Source organism: Corvus kubaryi, unplaced genomic scaffold (genome assembly GCF_017639235.1).
Source record: "Corvus kubaryi isolate FWS band 111438036 unplaced genomic scaffold, C.kubaryi_AGA036_p1.0 37266, whole genome shotgun sequence".
Classification (NCBI taxonomy): domain Eukaryota; kingdom Metazoa; phylum Chordata; class Aves; order Passeriformes; family Corvidae; genus Corvus; species Corvus kubaryi.
Genome location: NW_024581081.1, coordinates 7,674,873 through 7,694,270, shown reverse-complemented (window position 1 = coordinate 7,694,270; position 19,398 = coordinate 7,674,873). Strand labels below are relative to the sequence as shown.

Genomic DNA, 19,398 nt, shown 5'->3' with positions numbered 1-19,398 from the left:
TCCCCTCAGTTTGAAACTTTTTGTTCAGGGTAATCAGGATCTTTCATTCTACTCCTCCAGTCTTCTTCATGTGTTGTGGGACATAGTTTGAAAGACAGAACTGGTGGCAAGATACACTTAAAATAGTGGCAGAAAGACAATACATTCTATACATTTGTTTGTATTTTCTTATCATAAAAATACAGATGTTGCAGAAGACCAATTCGGACTTTCCTGTGGAACTTTCTGTCAAAAGGATTTGCTAAATGGTGTTAAAAGAAACAACCAAAACCCAACCACAACACAAGCACAACAGAATTGGTAACATGCCTCTTTTTTTTAAAAGCTCATGTGATTTTGAAAAGTCTTTATATATAAAAAAGCTGTTTCAGAGCATAGTTCATAATAAAGGTGATAGTAATTTTTCTCTTCTTACTTCTTTCCTAGATATCCGATGATCCTAGTAAATACCAGATACATAGCTCCAAAATTAAGCTCTTTATAATTAAAATTAGCCATGAATTTTGTACACTTATTGCACCAAATACCACTTTTGGCCGTGTTCTTAGTCAAAGGAAGAACTGTGAGATTTGAGTTGTTTCTCTAAAACAAAATAAATTGAAATGAGCTATGAGGAGTGAATGGAGGAATAGCCTTTTGTCTGTGTTTGATATCTTAGTGGAACTGTGGCATGTCTGTCAATAGCAACACTGATTTCCTTTATGCTGCTGGCCATCTTTTGTACAGAAAATGTACTAGTCTTGCTTGCAGTTTTTTGAGGGAGGGAAGATTAAGTAATTCTCTCATCTACAGAATTAGTTTCCATCTGTAGCATGAAGAAAATATAAGGCCATTGCATGGGAGTTTGGAGATGATAAAATTGGTAGGATGAAATAAATGAAGAAAGTACTGCATTATAAACTAGGCACACTTGCACATGAAAAATGAAGGCCTGTGTGTTTCAGAAGCACAACCACGTTGATCCCACTTACATAGTGGGGGCTGCATCTTGAGAAAGAAAGCTTCAGAAATAGCAGGGAAGGGCCAGGGGTTGAGGGGTAGTTGTTCAAACATGTACTCCTAGTTTTATGCTGAGGCTGACTAGCTATCACAGTCCTTGCAGGCAGTGTAGCAGAAGGAATCCAGAGCAGGGATGGAAAAGTACATTCTGCCATTATACAGCCTGTTACTGGGTTCTTTATCCTGTGCTTGTCTTAATACACTTAGGAAGGAAGAGACGAGAGAAAAGTGGTGTAGAAAACTCATTAAGTCTCCCAGAACAAAAGGTAAGCTCTCAAATTTACCCATTGAGGTGACTTGAGGTGACATATCAATCTTAATACACACAGGAAGATTTGTAGTATGGCAGTTTTAATGAGCTGTAATAGGGGAATTGGACCAATTCATATTAGAAATAGAGTGCCAGATTTTCTAATGGGATGGTAATTAGCTCCTGGGTTGTAGCAGTCATGATGGATTTTCCGTCACTTCCAAGACCTTAAATCTGATTGTGCACTTCTCCATACAATTAGTTTTGACTGCAGCTTATTAAAGTGACTTGGGAATTGCTGTGTGAGTGTCTGCTCTGGCTAGATGAGTGTTTTCTGTTTTAAACTTGTAGTTGATGTACATTTCTAGTCGACAGAAAATTCCAAGGTTCAATTTTACTGAAAGTACAAACCACCTTTAAAACTACAGATCCCTAGAACACTTCCACTGTGTTGGAAGGAATAGGTACACTCTCCCTCATTGTGGCTCGTCTCTCAAGGCAGCATTACTTTTTTTAGAGTGGTCTCTGCTCATCCTGATCACCTATGTCCTCACTGGATCTCCAGTGAGACCTGGCAGATCACCAAGTACTTGCTACTATTTTTCAGCAACACTTGGCCACATGAGTGATTCCCTGGACTGTTTCTTAGCCCTTGTGGACAGTCCTGCAAATTCCACTGAATACTGCTGTGCTACTTGTAATGTAACAGACTGGGATATCAAATCCGAACCTCTTAAACTGTATCTACAGCTGTAAAAGAATTTGATGCTGCTAATTTGGGAAAGGTTGTTCAGCATTTCTGTACTACTCAGAGGTTGTTATGATTATTTTCATTCTTCAAGTCTTCTGTAGCTGTAGTTTTCAAGCCATTTCTGTTCAGTGTAAAAGTATATTACTTTCAAAGCTGGCTATAACAAACTGAAGGCAGGTACTGCAGTTGCTTCAGCAACATAACTTGCAGTGGTAAGGGGAAGGACCCCTTTTCCTCCCCAAAGAGATGGATGTCTGTGGGACACGTTCTGCTCTATGATAACTTTGTTACTTACATGGGATTGTACTGGTGTGAGGGGACAATATATTCTTCCCACAGATAGGCTTGTATTGGATAAGAGTGACCTGTCTCAAAGCCAGCATGGCTTCATGAGAGGGAAGTCCTGCTTATCAAACCTGATTTCCTTTTATGACAGGGTAACCCACCTAACTGGTCAAGGGAAGCCAGTAGATGTAATCTTTTTTTGATTTCAGTAAAGATTTTGATACTATTTGGTACTACTTACAGGATCATTCTGGACTAAATGTCCAGCACACAGCTGGACAAACATGTCATGAGATGGGTGAGCAACTGGTGCAAAGGATTGGGCACAAAGGGTTATAGTGAATGAGGTGACATCAGACTGGTGACCTGTCACTAGTGGGATTCCACAGGGCTCCATCCTCAGCCCTGTGCTCTTCAACATCTTAATAAATGACTTGGATGAGGATGGGAGGGGATACTAAGCAAGTTTGCAAATGATACGAAGCTGGGAGGAGCTTCTGTTGACTCCCTGGAGAGGAGGGATGCCCTGCAGAGAGACCTGGACAAATCAGAGGGCTGGGCAATCACCAACCATATGAAGCTCAACCAGGCAAAGTGCTGAATTCGGCACCTGGGATGAGGCAACCCTGGCTGTATGGACAGACTGGGGTATGAGATGCTGGAAAGCAGCACCATGGAAAGGGACCTGGGGGTCCTGGTCGATGGCAAGTTGAACATGAGCCAGCAGTGCCCTGGCAGCCAGGAGGGCCAACCCTGTCCTGGGGGGCATCAGCCACAGCATTGCCATCTGGGCAAGGGAGGGGATTGTCCCACTCTGCTCTGCACTGGGGCAGCCTCACCTCGAGTGCTGGAGGCAGTTTTGGGGAAAACAATATAAGAAAGATATTAAACTGTTAGAGAATGTCCAAAGGAGGGCATTGAAGATGGTGAAGGGCCTTGAGGGGAAGCCGTATGAGGAGCAGCTGAGGTCACTTGGTCTGTTTAGCCTGGAGGAGAGACCTCATTGCAGTTACAACTTCCTCCTGAGGGGAAGAGGAGGGGCAGGCACTGATCTCTTCTTTGGGGTGACCAGTGACAGGACCTGAGGGAATGGCCTGAAGCTGGGTTGGGTATTTGAAAAGATTCTTTACCCAGAGGATGGTTGGGCACTGGAACAGGCTTCTCACAGCACCAAGCCTGACAAAGTTCAAGAAGAGTTTGGACAATACTCTTGGTCACATGGTGTCACTCTTGGGGCTGTCTTGTGCAGGACCAGGAGTTAGATCTGATGATTCTTGTGGGTCCCTTCCAACTCAGAACATTCTGTGATACTGTGTTCTCCACAATGCAAGAAGGAGCTCCAGGAAAATAAAAATCCTACTCAATTTTGCAAGATGGAATGTGTCTTGTAGGGGCTACTGCTTTTTTTCCCCATCCTCCTTTCTTCTCCCCTTTCCCTCTCCTCCCCACTGCCTTGTTTTGACATGTACTCTCTGCTTTTCTGCCTGCTCTGCTGAAGAGATGCCATCCACAAGAAAACCCCCCATCAATTCACTGGGCACAGAAAAAGTTCTGGTAGGATCCAGAAACAGCATGAACTTGACCTGGCTGAAACTGTCATCTAAAGATACCAAACAGTTGCATCTGTTCCATATCATAGAAAAAATACCTCTGAAGGGAATGATTTTATTATCTGTAATTTTAGCTAAACACTTTACTCCCTGTCAGAGTAATCTCTCCTACTTTATGAGTCACTGTCGTAGCATAAAATCTTTTAATATTGTGGTTTCTGGACTAACTTGCTGGTGGCTCATCACAGCAAGATTTTTGTTTGTTTGGGTTGTAAAACCAGTGTTTTTTCAGTCAGTTTGGTTTGGAGGAAATTGTTTCTGGTGAAGTCCCCAACACAGGAAAATGCATTAATTCTCAAAGCTGTGTGAGTAGCTTCCCCAGGCTGCCCAAAATCACACAAGAGAGTGGTGCAGTAAAAGAAGTTACTTTTTCCCTTTGAACATTTTGAATGAGTGGGTTCAGAGGAAGAGTCTCAAAGAGAATCCTGTCCTTCTTTTTAATACAGTCCTCTTCAGTGTTGTGTTCAGTTCATATGTTAGTCATGTTTCAAGACTGAGGTGATTGTGCAAACCCTGAGATCAGCTCAGTTGATTAGAGCGTGGTGCTAATAATGCTAAGGTTGCAGGTTCGAGCCTCCTGTGGGCCATTCACTTAAAAGCTGGACTTGGTGTTCCTTGTGGGTCCCTTCCAACTCAGATTATTCTGTGATGTAAGAGAGGAGGAACTCATCCATTAAGCTTCATGGATGTAGTGACATATGTTGTAGTTTCTAAGTTACTTGCATCTCTGGCTTCCCATGGTCCTAGCTGCAGTTGAAGGATGGTGTTTCCCTTGCTTGATAATAGTCCTGCTCTTCTCTCCCCACTGTGCAATCTAAGGCTGAGCCTGTCAGAGAACTGAGCAGTTCTAAGGGAATGCATGTCTACAATTGCAATAAAGATGCCAAAGCTATGAATGACCAGACTTGGTATTATCTGCTCTGCATTTGTCCATGTGCAAATTATAGTTCCAGAAGGGCAAAACAGCATAGACTTTGTATTGCAACAAGACTCTAAGTTGCAGGAAGGTATCTTGCAGTGCTGACCTTGCTTGCGCTGCATGTGGATACAGAGCATGAGGCCTCTGCTCTCTCTTCAACATCTCTGCCCTTGGCTCCCAATGTGAGTTGTGGAGATGTGGCCTGACTACCTTGAGAGGTCTAATTTTGTTATAGAAACCACAAGCTAAAACAACAGTATTGCTGTTGTTGACAGTGCCTGTCAGGGCTCATAAACCAAAACATTAGCTCTTCAGAACTCCCCCTCCCCTGTTCTCTTAAGCATCCATAGCTAAATGGCTTGTCCCTAGCCTTTCATCAGTGTTGCTCAAAGGCCAAGACCACAGAGCACTACACACAGCCGTCTCTGCTTGGCTGTGAGTTCATTCCCATTAATAGAGACTGACTGTCCTCAAACCATGTGTTATCCACAGAGGCCTATAAATCTAGTTAAAATATTCCATGCTTTTTCTTGTGGAGTGAGGATGTGAAAAAAACAAACAAACAAACTTATCTTCCCTATTCTGGTACAGAGGATTTACATTAACTTGTTCTCACTGTCTTAAGTCTGTGAAGGAAGTAGATTTTTATCTTGCTTTTCTGGCTCTGTAGACAAAAAGTCCTTGCATATGCATGCAGCTGTCACAAAGTTCCTACAATACTTTCTGAGTTTTCCACAATTCTGGGGTCTCTGTCACACTGACACACAGTACATACTGATTTACTGTATTGTGCTTTAGAGACCTCCTGTGAATTCATTTAATACTGACCGTTTAGGGTTCATTTCTTACTGTACTAGCAAGCTTTTGAAGAACAGGGTGATGTAGATTGTTAAGAAATATTTCCTGCCCCTTCATTCAGGGAAGATACTGTGTAAGTAAAAGCAAAGATGGGTGCCTGTAGATAGCAAGGAAAAAGCCAGACAAATTATAGAAATTGCAAGTCCTGCCCCTAACTGAGAAATAACAATTCCATCCTGCTGTAAAAGTCTATTTGGTTTAGGGTGGGAGTGAATCTGAGTGTTCTGTTTCTTGACTCTGTGAGGTGGTTTGCCGGTTCTGATTCCTTGGTATCTCACAGCAGCCACAAAACACAACCACAAATCCCTTGGACAGTGTGGCTGTAGAAAAATCTACGGGGGGTTCTTTATCTGGGAACACAAGTCCTGTGTCATGCTGTTTTCTCAGACTGGAGTTTGAAAGTGTTTCTGGCGCTGGATATTTTTTACATCTCAGTGCAGCGTGAAGGGGTACAAGAGTATCTTCTACCTCTACATGGCTGTCTTGTCTTCTTACAGCATTTTTTCATAAGTCAAACAGATTTTTGGGATCATGTCTACTTGCTCCATGAACAACTTTTGAGGTGGACCAATATGTTCAGGCAGATTGGCAGGAGGGCATTGATGTCAGAGGTGTAATAATCCTACAAGCTTCAGGAAGAAGCCAACGAGGAGGGAGAGAGACCCCTTAATAGTGTCTCCACAAGAAAAATAAAAACCGTGGGACAGAGCTGTGCACTTTTTGAGCATACTTAGGAGAAAAACAGTATAATGACACACTCTTGGTGGTCTTCTTCCCCTACCCAGTGGCATGTTTTATTTGTCAGCATCTATATCAAATTTTGTTTAAATTGTCTAAGGTTTTCAAAAGATAGGTAGAGGACATACATAGGGTACACATATAAAGCCTGACTCAAATGTAAACTAGATGGCTCTTGAAACTGGCAGTGGATAGTTCAAACTTCCCATGTCAACAGTTAAAAAATAAAAAGTAGAAATAGGGAAATAGTCATAAAACATTTCTTCAGAAGACCGTGGTTTAGAGGGAGGCAGTACTCCCAGCACACAGCAGTTGGACCAGTATAATTTGGTGCCATGTTTTCCTTCTTGCTGTTTGATGTGTTATCTCTCTGGGACAGCACCATACTACTATTTCAGCCTGTAGGTTCAACATGAGAGAGCTCCTCCCAGAGGTGCTGCTCTCTAGAGCAGGTTGTGTGGTGCTGTGTAGTGTTTGTCTTCCTTGTTTTTAACCAGCTTCATTACATCTCTGCTCTGGACTTCTTCTGCAGCCATTTCAAATTGCTAAGAGGATTATCACGGGTATTTCAATACTTTGTATTTGGTGTGGCTTCTTGCAGGAAGTGATGTCTGCTTTCAGTATCTGAAGGGGGGTTATTGTAAAAAGTTCAGACTACTGGAAGGACAATAGGTGTGGTTTGGATTCCAATTTATTATCCAAATAGTGCCATTCAGTTCTAGATGGGAAACAATTTGGAAGTGTTAGTTTAAATGTCCAATCTGTCAGTTCCTCCACAGCTCGGCACCCTAGTCGGCAATTTCTTCATTCAGTCTCTCTGCTTAGGAGTAGAAGCACTTACTGCCCTTAACCACAGGTGTGGAGGCTGTTTATTGTACCTGTAGAGTAGAAATGGACTGTCACCTTCCTTAAACTACCCCAAAAGTCACTTCTTTTTTAATGGAAATAAAATAATTCAGCGGCCTTTTTAGTTTGATTACTCATCAAAACCAACGGCATGTTAGGTATCTATAGAGGATTTCTGGTTACGATGCAGCAAATCAGAATTCTGTAAGAAGAGCATTATTATTAACACATTTATTACCTGATTAACATAACTGAGGAAGAAAAATGTGAATACTTTTCTCTAGGAGCTGGCACAGGAAATAGTTTTCTGATGGTGCATCTAAGGAAAACAAGCTTAGATATTATCTAAACAATTCTTTTTGCAGGTTATAGTTTTCTGGAAATATGCTTCCTTTATTATCTGTAGCTGTTGTCTGCCAGCCCAACATACTATAAACTGCTGTTCTGATGACTGTCAGCACTATTGCCAATATAATACTGGATTTGTGTGAGTTCTTACTGGAAGTTTATTTGCAGTTTAATACTAGAGTCAGCTTGAAGCATTTTGTGTGTTCAAAATCCTGTTTGTTTCTTAATGTCATACCAAAAGAAAAGCTAGTATTTATTTTCTTCCAACTTAACTTTGATACAGGAATACTGTTTCCAAATGCCTCCCATTCATGTACTTTTTTTCTGTTAGTTGTCTTTGGATTTCCTGGATGTGACTGCTGTGCTTTGGGCTGGGTGTGCCAAAAGGTTCCTTAAAGCTTGTAAGTGCCATTGCTTCACACACACATTCCTAATCACTTTGAAAAGACAGTAAATATCAACTCATAAATTAATTATTTGCATCTGCCTGCTAATACCACAGTCAGTATATAAGAAGCCACCTGTGGGATATCTTTATTCTTTTCTTCTATGTGATAAATATGGACAGATAATCCAAGGTGCTTCAAAGAACTGTGTTGTAAAGTATTTGAACCTTGATAGTGTGCCCCAGCAAACCATTTTTAGTTATTTTTACCAGAGCCCTCAGAGTGGGACCAGGCTGGAATTACCCTCACGAGCTTCACCTGGCCTTTCCACCTTCAGCTGCAGCACATCAGCCCCAAGAGGGTTTTTAAGCTCCAGTCTGAAGGCTCCAGGAGAGAGGTGGGATAGGTTTATAGTTGTTTCCTGCCGTTTCCTGGCTTCTTGTTTGGAGTTCCTGGACTAACTTGGCTGCTGATCACTGGATGGGTTTTGTTGCTGTATTCATCTTGATGCTGCTTGCCTGGATCAGGAGCCCTGCCTGTTAGAGCCCTCAGGAATTCATTGAGGACTGAAAGGTAAACTAAATTGGGAAAGAAGAAGCTGAAAAACTAAATACCAAGACAGCAAGGAATAGATAAAAAAGGACTGTGCTGTACTAGATTAAAACCAATCATATTATCAGAAAAGTGCTTGTGGATAAAATAGAGAAACCAATCAAGTAATGTGAGATTTCATGCACAGCAGTTGTAAAATGTATACATACTGTATTATGTAAAAGTTGTAGAGTGTATAAGTAGAGTAGTATGTATAAGTAAGTAACATGCATAAGTACTGTGTTATGTAGAAGTTGTAAAAAATGCAAGTAAGAAAATGTATAAGTAGTATAAGATAAGCAAGTGAAATGTACAAGTAGGTAGAATGTATAAGTAAGCAAAGTGTATAAGTAAGGTATTATGTCAGAGTTGTGACATGTGTGAACATAGGGGTATTTTAAACAGTAAGATGCTTCTGCATAATCGTATTGATTTGTTGATCAGAAGGCATGACTTACCACAGAACTGGTCAGGGAATTGCTTATTTTCCTCATGAAAATGCTTGATTTCTATGAAAATCAAACAACCCTAAAAGGTCACAAGTCCCAGAACTATGTAGGAATTTTCTTTGAGGTGAAAAACAGATTTTTTAATGAAAATGTCTGTATTTTTAGCTTTTACAATGCAGATGGGAAGTCTTTTGCGTGGTTCTTTTTGTTTGTTTGGGGTTTTTTTGTGTTGCTTATTTGTTTTATTTTGTTTGGGGTTTTTTGGTTGGTTTTGGTTTTATGGCAAGTTCCAGCAATTTCAGTTTCTGGTTTCCTTTGTTTGAAAAAAAATGTGTCCGCATATATTGAAATTTGTTTATTGAGGTATGTTGTATAAGATTATAGTACTGAAGCCTTTTTAACATTAACTGAAGCATTTTTTAAACTTTTTTAGAAGTCTGAAGGCAATTTGACCAAGTCATGCAAGTAAAATACCCTGTCCCTTGTTAGAAACTAAATGTGGATGTTTTTAGAAATTTTGGAAATGTATGTTGTACTGTTGTACTTCAGCATTTCTAAGGCATCTAAAACAGGTACTATCCAGTTTGTTGAGTGAAAATTTCCCAGTACAGTAAATTGGAAGCTTTAGTTATGCTATGTGGCATTCTGTGAGAGTATTTTATTCCTACATTGAAAGAACCCAAGGTTTAAAAAAACACAAAAACCACAAGAATACTATGTGTTTTATGGGCATGCGCCTCAAAAGTTGTATGCCAAAAAAATGCAAATATATCTAAAAGGCCTGGGCACATATGATGGAAAATATAAGACATTAGAATGTTTCTCTACCTTTGACTGTAAACATTGAATTTCTTGGTCAAAGAGAAGGGATAGAAGGAATATTCAACAAACCGTAAAATGGGATTAATAAATCCAGTATGTTAACAAAGTATGGAGGCTACTTGGATGGATGGCTGCCAAGCGCACGGGAAGAAGTGAAAACTATTGAAGTGAATATGCAAAAGGCTTCTGCTTTCCTTTTGCTAGAGGGAGATACCCTTCAAATAAAGGCAAAGGAGGTTCAGTGTGGTGGGGAATGCATTTGCCCAGGTACACACTAAACTTGTGTTTCTCAAACTGGGGTGTTTATGGAAGGGCAGTCTTGAAGAGCTGAATCTATGTTTTGAAAACAATTTTTCACTACTAGGAAATATTTCTGGAAAGCATGCATTTATTTGCTTTTACTGCCAGCAGCTGCTCATGCTCTAGAGCAGGTGAGTCAGTATTTAGACTTGTAGCCAATATTTGCTGGTGCTTTTCACTCTGTCTGGTGGGGCATAACAGCTGCTCCCAGTGGAGAAGTGCTGGTCAATATGGCAGTGGCATCAAAGGGGGGGGATTTACTGCTGATAGCTGTGTAGGCATGGTTTGTGTGGTTTCAGACAAAGTTGGTTTGAAAGAAGGGAAGGATAACCACATGTAGATGGATGGGTGCAAATAGAGAGGCATGTCTGCAAAAAACCTAAGATATGTAACAAATTTAAGGAATACTGGTTTCTAGAGTCCTACCATGAGACAGGGTTTACTCCATCTTTCTCCTACCCTGCAGGACTACTCTGAAGCTAAAAATTTAAAAATAAGAGTGTAATACATACACTCAATAAATGTAAACAGTTTGTTTAGCCCTTTCAGAATGGGGCTCAGTACTGGGTGTGATACACAGGAAGGAATGGAACAGTGGTTTTTTGGTGTCTTTTAACCTATCCTAGGTGAGATGGACACATCAGGACAGTTTGACCTCTGAAGTCTTTCATTCTTTCCAGTCTGTTGATACTGATGAGGCTCTCAGGCAGAATGATTTCCCCTTTTCTGTCATATCTTCACTTCATGCATTCCTGGCACCCTCTCTTTGTTCTCCACACGGAAAGCTCATTTACTTGTTGTCTTGCTGGCTGTAGCTGCTGGGGTTCATTTCCTTTCTGTGCCTTTTCTTCAAAAGGATTGAAATGTCACATAGCTACATGTCCTGCTGAGATGCTCTTGTCTTATTAATGTACCAATGGGTGTTTTTTAATGAGAAAACATGAAAGTACCATGAGCCTCCTCTGCACCTCCCCAGACTGATCATGAGAAATTGATGAATTGTGTGAAGTCTGCAAAGACTTGGCAATTCATTTTAAGTCTTTGGGCAAATATGCACAAATAAGAGTTTTTTCTTCAGGAAATGGTTTGAAATTGGCTTTTCCAAATAGCATATTTTGATGAGGGCTCAGAGCTCTGAGGCTGAACACAACCTGACAGTATCCCCAGAATAATATGACTAATGAATTCCCCTAGTGTCATAAAGGCAGCTTACATCACAGAGGCTTGCATTAACTGTTTTCACTGACTTCAATCTCTTGAGTTAGTAATTTGGGGCTCATATATATTCTCTAGTAAGAGCCATCAGATGCTCATGGGGTGGGTGCTTACTCTCCACTGCTGATCTCCTGAGGAAGTAAAAGCAGCATAGACCTACTGATGGGGACCAGATTCCTCATCTCAATACTGGGCTTGTAACGCTGATGGTGGTGGCTGTTCCTTCATTATAAGCTGAGGCAAAAGTCATAATCCCAATAATGTTCTTGAAGATTTGGTAGGTGTTTTCTTGTGAGTTTGGGAGCTTCACTTTCCACTCTCCAACATCAAACTCTTGGTCTAAGTGATGTTTGCTTTGGCTGCACTTTTTGTTCCACAGTGTTCATTGTATAAGAGAGAAGAAAAGGCAGGAGAGCAAGAAAAAAAGGGTAGGCAGCAGGGTATGCAGCTGTGGCATCTCTGTACTGTGTTTTAAACAAGTCTGGAGATAACTGTCTCACTGTCTACAGTTACACTGTGTGAGGCAGGCCCATTGCAGCTCACTGAAGGAATGGTTTGGTGGTTTCCTGTTTTTCTCCTGGTTTAGTGGAGACCTGTTCGAATTGTAAAAAGATGAGAGGCCCGGTGACTCCAGCGGGGGGAGAGGGTTGCAGACCAGCCAATATGGTTGATAAGAGCAAAACTCCGTTTATTAGCAATCCAAAGGCACTTATATCGTATACCAGCTTGTTAATTCCTAAGTGGCTTAAAGCTTATCAAAGCACATTTCTACTTCTACATAATTGGACTTACATTGGCAAACTTCTTCAGTTATGTTATGATTAAAAGAATTCAGTGTTCACCCTCTTCCCTCCGGGTCTTATCTCCACAGCTGTACCTTTTCAAAACTCCCTCTTTGGTCCCAGCCCTGCTTGTTTTCTTCACACCAGAATTTTCTCATGGAGATTTTTTTCTCACACACAGGCCCTTTGCTTCCAGGCCTATTGCTTGTACAGTTCTTCTATTGATCCCATAATTCTATCAATGATCCATGCCCCGGATCCTTTAATAATTGCAACAGAGACCTCCTTCTCTTGGTTCTTTCTACCCACCATGTATGGTCTGTGCATGACTTTGAATTATGGGATGTGGTTGGTATCAGTAGGAATCAAGTACTTCTAGAACCAGGGCAAAATACCCAGGACCACAGATTTTTAAAAGCCTCAGCTTTGGGTTAACAACAGGGTAACTGCTATGGCAAGGGTTTTTTCTGTTTTAGTTTTTGAGTGTCTTTGAAAGTATGTCAAGCTCAAGAGGTGATATAATGAATTATTTGTGCCTACATTACTTTCAGGAGAAACTGAAGCACAGATTCCAGACCTCAGGAGTTTCAGAATAGTCACATTGGATTATATGATAGGTGGGGACATGTGCTAGGCTGCAGCTGGGAGTGTGCCTTTGACTGCTGTATGGCTTTTCTGAGCAATGTTCCCTGCCAAGACACCTCCCATGCTGCCATGCAGCATCCTGGTGTCCCTGCTGCTCCAGGGCTTCCCCATGCATAGTATTGCATAGTTCCAACCCCCAAGTGATGACAGGGGAGTTGGAACTAGATAATCTTTAAGGTCCATTCCAACCCAACCCCAAAGCTAGGGTTCTCTGATTCTATGCCAGATGGAGCTACTCGGCACAGCCATTGCCCTTTAGGCTGGCTGGATGCACTGTGGGGCTCTCAGAGCCAGACTGGGCTCTGTGCTGCAAGCATGTGAGAGGCTGCACGCTCAGCAAGGAGTAGGTTCAGTACCTGAGATTTGCTGGGGCCTGCATTATATTGTGCACTTTGTAGCTGAGACTAATCTGCTTGCATGAAACTGGAACAAATGGGGCAGAGTCCACCTTCTATTGCCCACAAGCAGTTCTGTTTAAGAAATGCAAAGAGCCACCCAAAGACAGGAGAAAGGTTTGTCTAATCACTATCCTGTCACATGTGATAGCCAGCTGGGGAAGCCTGGGGAGGAACATAAGAACACAGCAAGCCTGTAGTGATCCCTCCACAGAATACCCCCCAAAATCCAGGGATTTATGGCTCAGGTACTCCCTAAAAGCAATGGTGGTAACTTTGTATTCAGGAGTCCTTGATGGATTTTCATTGTGAATTTTCTGATTTTGAACATATATACACCTTTACACCTATTCCTGCTAAGATGTTTTGCAGCTTTAACCATGTATTGTATCATCGAGAATCTCTTACTTGCTTTGAACTTCTTGCCACCTGCTAATTTCATTTAATGCCCACAGTGGGAATTATACTTTGAGACCAGAAGATCCCTTGCTGAGCATGTGATGTGTACTGAAATGTGTGCTGCATGGGCAAATGGGAGTCATAAAACGGAGATGCCTTTGGTCTGTGCTTTGTGAAGGCACGTCAGACTACCACTAAAACTCCTTTTCCACTGCAGGAAGAGCTTCCAAAGAGTGACTCACTTTGTACTATCAGGTACAAAAATTTAAATCCTGAAATCTAGTGTGAAGGCTAGGGGAGGAGGTGTGGGAAAGGAATGATAAGGAAGTTTCAGATGAGACCTTGTCTTGATACATGCATTAAATATTGTAACCTAAAATCCATTTATAGTTATGTCAAAAGTTCAAAAGAAAATAAAGCACTAGAGGAAAAATACAGCAGGGATTTCCCTTACAAAAATACATCTCAAAATGTGAAACTGTCCTTGAAAATAAGAACAGTAAGATATAACAATGGAGCACAAGACTGGATACATAAGTTATTGATGGCAGCAGATGTTTAAATTGCATACAGTGGTGGGGAACACCCAGCATTGAAAGATAACACATGCATATCTGCATATTGACGCGTTCTTTTCTAAAATCTGGCCTCCTGTGTTGGTGTTTTCATTGGCAGCAGCAAAATAAATTTTGCCTGATCTGATTTTCATTCCAGATAGCATCTTCCTTTTCCAGCTGCCAGTAGTTACAAGGATATCATGCAAGAGTAGTAGCTTACTGGTATGAACTGGTGCCTTGGCCTTGCAAATCTCATAGTTCTGACTCCTGTTTTCATGAGCTGTGCAGCTGTGCTGTTTCCTTTGTAGGTTCCATACCTTCAGGTTAAAGGGCATTACCTGCATGAGTGAGGCTTATGGAGCTGAGATAGTTGTGAGTGAATGCTGTGTGCTCAAATTAAGTTTTTGTGTTAGAAAAGCATATCATTAATTCCTTCTATATCATAGTTGTGTGTGAGTGTATCTAACCCTTATTGCAATCCTAAAATCAAAAGAGAAACCACTCAGGGGCTTCTAGGATTGAGGTTTCATTATGCCTAACATTCATACATTTTTCCTTACTTACAGCCCCACACGTTTTGAAACAGAAAAGCACTGTTTTGGTGGGCTAACACATTAAACTTTGGGGTGTTTCAGTCATCACAGTGGTATGCAAGCAAATGTGGAAACATCCATTTTGAGCTGTTTTACCCATCACTTTTCTTGAATGTCATCCCTGCCAGCAGGAGTCTGAACCAGACAGCTGCTGCTAAAACAACCCAAAAAATCTTTTCTAGGATTGTAAGTGTAGGATCAGTGGATACTGTGAGAGCTTCTTGAATCCACTCCCCTTAATTGTTCTGACCAGATAATGTCTAATCTCTTCTTAAAACCTCTACTGATGGAGATTCCACATTTTCCACATACAGTCTTTGAGTGCTAAACTAACCTTCCCACTAGAAAGCTTTCATTATGTCAAATTTGCATCTGCCTTGTGCAATCAAAGCCATTAATTCTGTTCCATTGCAACAGGCAATTGGGAAGAGTCAGTTTCCTGCTTTACAGTAGCATTTTATGTACATGAAGCTTACAGTTTTCCCTCTGCCTTCTCTTTTCCAGATTAAATCTCCCCCATTCCTTTGATCATAACCTGCTGTTCTCTAGATCTCTTCCTTGAAGTGGGCTACCAAAAATGGATGCAGTAATTCAGACCTTGCTGGAACATCATTTCATGAAGCAGAAGCTTTAGAAATTTCTTTGAATGTATTTCTATAGTCTAGTATGACATTTAGCTTCATCCATCTAAGGGTAACCTTTGGCTTCTTTGTGGCAGAGTGGAACCGTAACAGGAATGGCAAACCTCTGTTGCTGAGTCACGTGTGGTCTGCAAGGGGAGCATGTATTGGGCTGTGCAGGGTACTTGGAAGCATTCCTTGTGAATGGAGCCAGAGAAATGGCTTAGACACTAGAATTTGTTCCTCAGACTGAAGTGTGGAAGACTCATTTTCAATTTGGATTGAATCCTACAGTTCTCCTTAAGAAACTGAGCTTGAAGAACTGGGATGAATGCTGCTGCCAGTTCAAGGCAGCCAAGAAGTCACCCAAGCTACCATTGTAAGACAGGGCAGTGGTTTTCCCTGATCATCCCTGCTACAAAGAGTAAAATCTAGCCAACCACTCCTCATTTGTAGTACTTGTATTTAACTACAAAAGCAGCACTGTCCAGACAGAAACTGTCTGAGCTGAAGATATCCGAAGGGACAACTTCTGCTGAGTGAAGACCATTGGTTATCACTGAGATGGAGAAACAGGAGCAAGGAATCACTGGGATCCACTTTTGTGATGCATAACACGGCAAGTATAAAACACTGTCTAGAGCTAGTCTTACATACAAAGTACTGAGCTGTGTGTTAACAATCAGCACCAGTGATCAGCACAGCTCCATGAGAAACCTGTGAGGACTGCTTGTCTTCCCAAGTACAGACATGCATTTGCAGCTGTACACAAGTGCTTCTCTATTAGTCCAACCTGTGAATGAATAAACAGTGATAAGAGACGCTGAAATGTTGTGCCTGAGCTATGTTTTGACAGCTGTTGCTTGTACTGTCTCCTTCTAGGTCTATCTTTTAATTACATCAGGTTAACACAATGTTTCATCTGTCACCCTTGGCTGATAGCAGAAAGGGACAAATTCAGCCATGGAATGAACAGGTTTAGCTTTTCTCACTGCCAGGATGCAGTGCTTGCTGCTCTCCTCTTGATTCAATCCTCTTGAATCACTCACTACCCATAGGCAGCTATCATGGTTAGAAGAAGAAATGGCCTGTCTGAGGGTTGAGCAGTGGTTCAGGGAATTGGGATGTGCTTAATGTGGCATTGTGGTCCAGCAGCTAAAGCATTTTTAGCTGAATCTGTGGCATGTGGTAGAAATCTAAATCCCAAGGGTTAACTGTATTTTCATCACTTAGAGGCATCTGAGAACTGACTAGAGAATGAAAAAAAGTAGTCTTAGCTCTTGAGCAATTACTTAAGCTATGTACATGTCTTTCCATAGCCACTTTAGTGTTGCTGGAAGTAGGAATTGCTCAAATATTCCCAGAGAATAAAATGGAGGGCCTTCAAAGTTAGTGTTCCCTCTATGTGCATCTTCTAGATGGGGGATGTAGGTAATTACCTTTAATGGCAAATTTATGAAGGCAGGATCAGTCTTCTGGGAAAGTGATTCCATATCGCACATCTTTAGTGAGTTCTGTAGTGTTGCTGGGATCTCACGTGTGAATAACAAGTCTTGGAAATACTCTTTGCAAGTGGGTTGGCTGCTGGAGAACAAACTTTGAAACCAGTTCAAAGAAAAGTATCTGCTAACAGCTTGGAATATAATATATTTTTTAAATGACCCTGGAAAATGAATTTCCTTTGGAAAATTTGTAACTGGGAAGAACTCTGAATAGACTCTTTGCTGACTGCTGCAGAACTGTATTAAGATGGAGCAAAATATAGTAAGGTACAAGTAGTAATGTTACAACTTGAATATAGAAGCTCAGAGTATTGAAAGGTTTTCCAAATACAAGAATTCTAAATTTAAGGAAGACTGGTTAGATTTTCCCTACCTTCTACCATGCACTAATGTGCACTAATAGAAAGTAATGTGCACACTTAGTAGTTTCTTTGAGATGCATCATTAAGTAAAAATAAGGACATTCATGGTAGTGATAATTCACTGGAGCTGACAATTTGTTATCCTTATGCTCCAGATTTTATTTTACCTTTGTCTCTCCCAGAAAAGGGAGAGGGTTATTTTTTAAATGAAAAATGAAAAGTAGTTCTACTTTCATGCATTCCAGCTCCAGCCAATTCTGCAAAGGCCACTACAGTGGCAGTCCTATGGCTGGCTGTCAGCCTGACACTCTTCATGCTCAGCTAGGTAGGTAATGGTGACACAGGACAGACCACACCGAGGGGCTGATGTTAAACAGGGCAATTGCAACGGACTGTCAGTGTCTTGTGTTGGCATGAAAGTCTGAGTTTCCAATTTCTGTCACACAAAACTTCACTAATTTGTTCTTACTCCTTTTCTCGTTTACATTCTAACATTCCTTCTTTGCTTTTGGGATTGTTCTGACATTGCTGAGATAGCAGACAGAACACAGGTAGTTTTTCTCAGAGAAATAATGACTCTTGTGTTTGTCTGATCTGGCAGATTCTCTCTTTTTTAAATTTTTTTTTTGGTTGTTGGTTTTTTTGTTTTTACACAATTTGTTTTGGTAGCAGATAACTTCCCCTATTCACCATCACTGCTATAACAGGTCTCCTGTTTCCATTCTGGGCTGCAATCTCTCTCATAGTCAGAGGGGAAACTGTAGATGACTGAGCATTCTCTATTCCAAGAAAAATCATGGAAGCACAGGATATTTGTAGTTGGGAGAGACCCACAAGTATCCTCTGAAGTGAATGGCCCATATGGGAATCAAACCCACAACCTTGGCATTATTAGCACCATGCTAATATCCCTAAAAGAGATTGTCCCCTCTCCTTGCTGGAAGGAGTTGTCTGCAGGTCAAATGGGTGAGTTGAAATGAATCACAGAGGAGAGAGTGAACAGTCGGTTTGGGGTCATCTTTATTCTACTTCCCTTGTCTCTTTTCTTCCATTTTCTAGTCTCATTGAAGTTAGCTCTTTCAAGATCTTTCCTGAGAGCAAAAGGAGGCAAAGAAAGCACATCTCTCTCATTTTCTCCCTAGTTGTCAGCCAAAAGCTAGTCAGACTTTAGCACCCGTGAAACTGTTGAGGAGTCATTTCTCTGCTTCTGTGCTAGTTCCTGCTCATCTTGGTGAAATGCCTCCTACCTTTCTACTTTTGTAGAAAGGAGAAGCTATCTGAAATGCTCTGCATACTGACATAAACCCAAAGCACTTTCCTGGAGTGAGAAGAGGTTTGTGATAGCATGAGTGTTATGGAACCTGTGTGTGCTGCAAATCTGAAACTTCCCAGCAACAAGAAAGGAAAGGCCGGGGTATGCAGTGTGTACTGTGGCTGCTCAGCAGACTTCAGCTTCACCTACCTGCAGCCCTGGAGCACAAGGGCTCAAGGGCCCTGTTCCAGCCAGAGGGCTGTGGCAGTCCATCGTGGCACTGGCACTGGTTTGCTCTTGCTCGCTGTTCCAAGAAGTGGTAGCCCTGCCCTTAAAAATCTTACCTGCCAGAGCTGCTTTGCTGCTGCTCTGTGCTGCAGTGGGCAATTGCAGCTGCACCTAGGTCTGGTGACATTGCTGCAAGAAGCATTAACTTTGACTGAAAAATGTCCTGGTTGTTAAAGGTAATTCTTTTTCCAGGGACTGCTGGCTGGCTTCTTGAACAGATTTCAAACTGCAGTGTAAATATGGAAGAAATTCTGCAAACTTACCAGGAATATGGGGCAAAGCTCTTTCCCATCTCATCTGTGCTTTTGTCTTGTCCTTTCTTCCAGTTTGCAGAGCCCTTTGCTCCTTTTCTCGCTGTGTAGTAGATAGGAACATTTGGCTTTTTGCAATCAAAGCAGCTGGGGGGGGGTCTCAGTGGGATTATTTTTACATGTAAGCATTGCACAAGTTCAGCTCCAGGAAAAGAGGCCAATATTTTCTTTAACACATGCTGGTATAAAATAGGAACAATTCTTCTAAAAACTTCGGAACTGAGATGGCCTTGAATTAGATCCAAGGGCCTCAGATTAATTACAAAACTAAATCAGAATGAATGTTCTTTTATAGTTCTGCTGCACAGTGGTCCCTGGACTTAGT

The 19,398-nt window shown here is 41.4% G+C and overlaps 1 long non-coding RNA gene across 1 annotated transcript in view; it reads right to left on the bottom strand.

The window, feature by feature from the left end:
- Positions 1-19,171, bottom strand: part of LOC121663222 — a 32,454-nt gene extending 13,283 nt beyond the window's left edge. Inside the window, exon 1 of the long non-coding RNA XR_006015570.1 lies at positions 19,026-19,171. This is a non-coding gene — a long non-coding RNA (uncharacterized LOC121663222). The remainder of the gene's footprint in view (positions 1-19,025) is intronic.
- Positions 19,172-19,398: the final 227 nt, after the last annotated feature.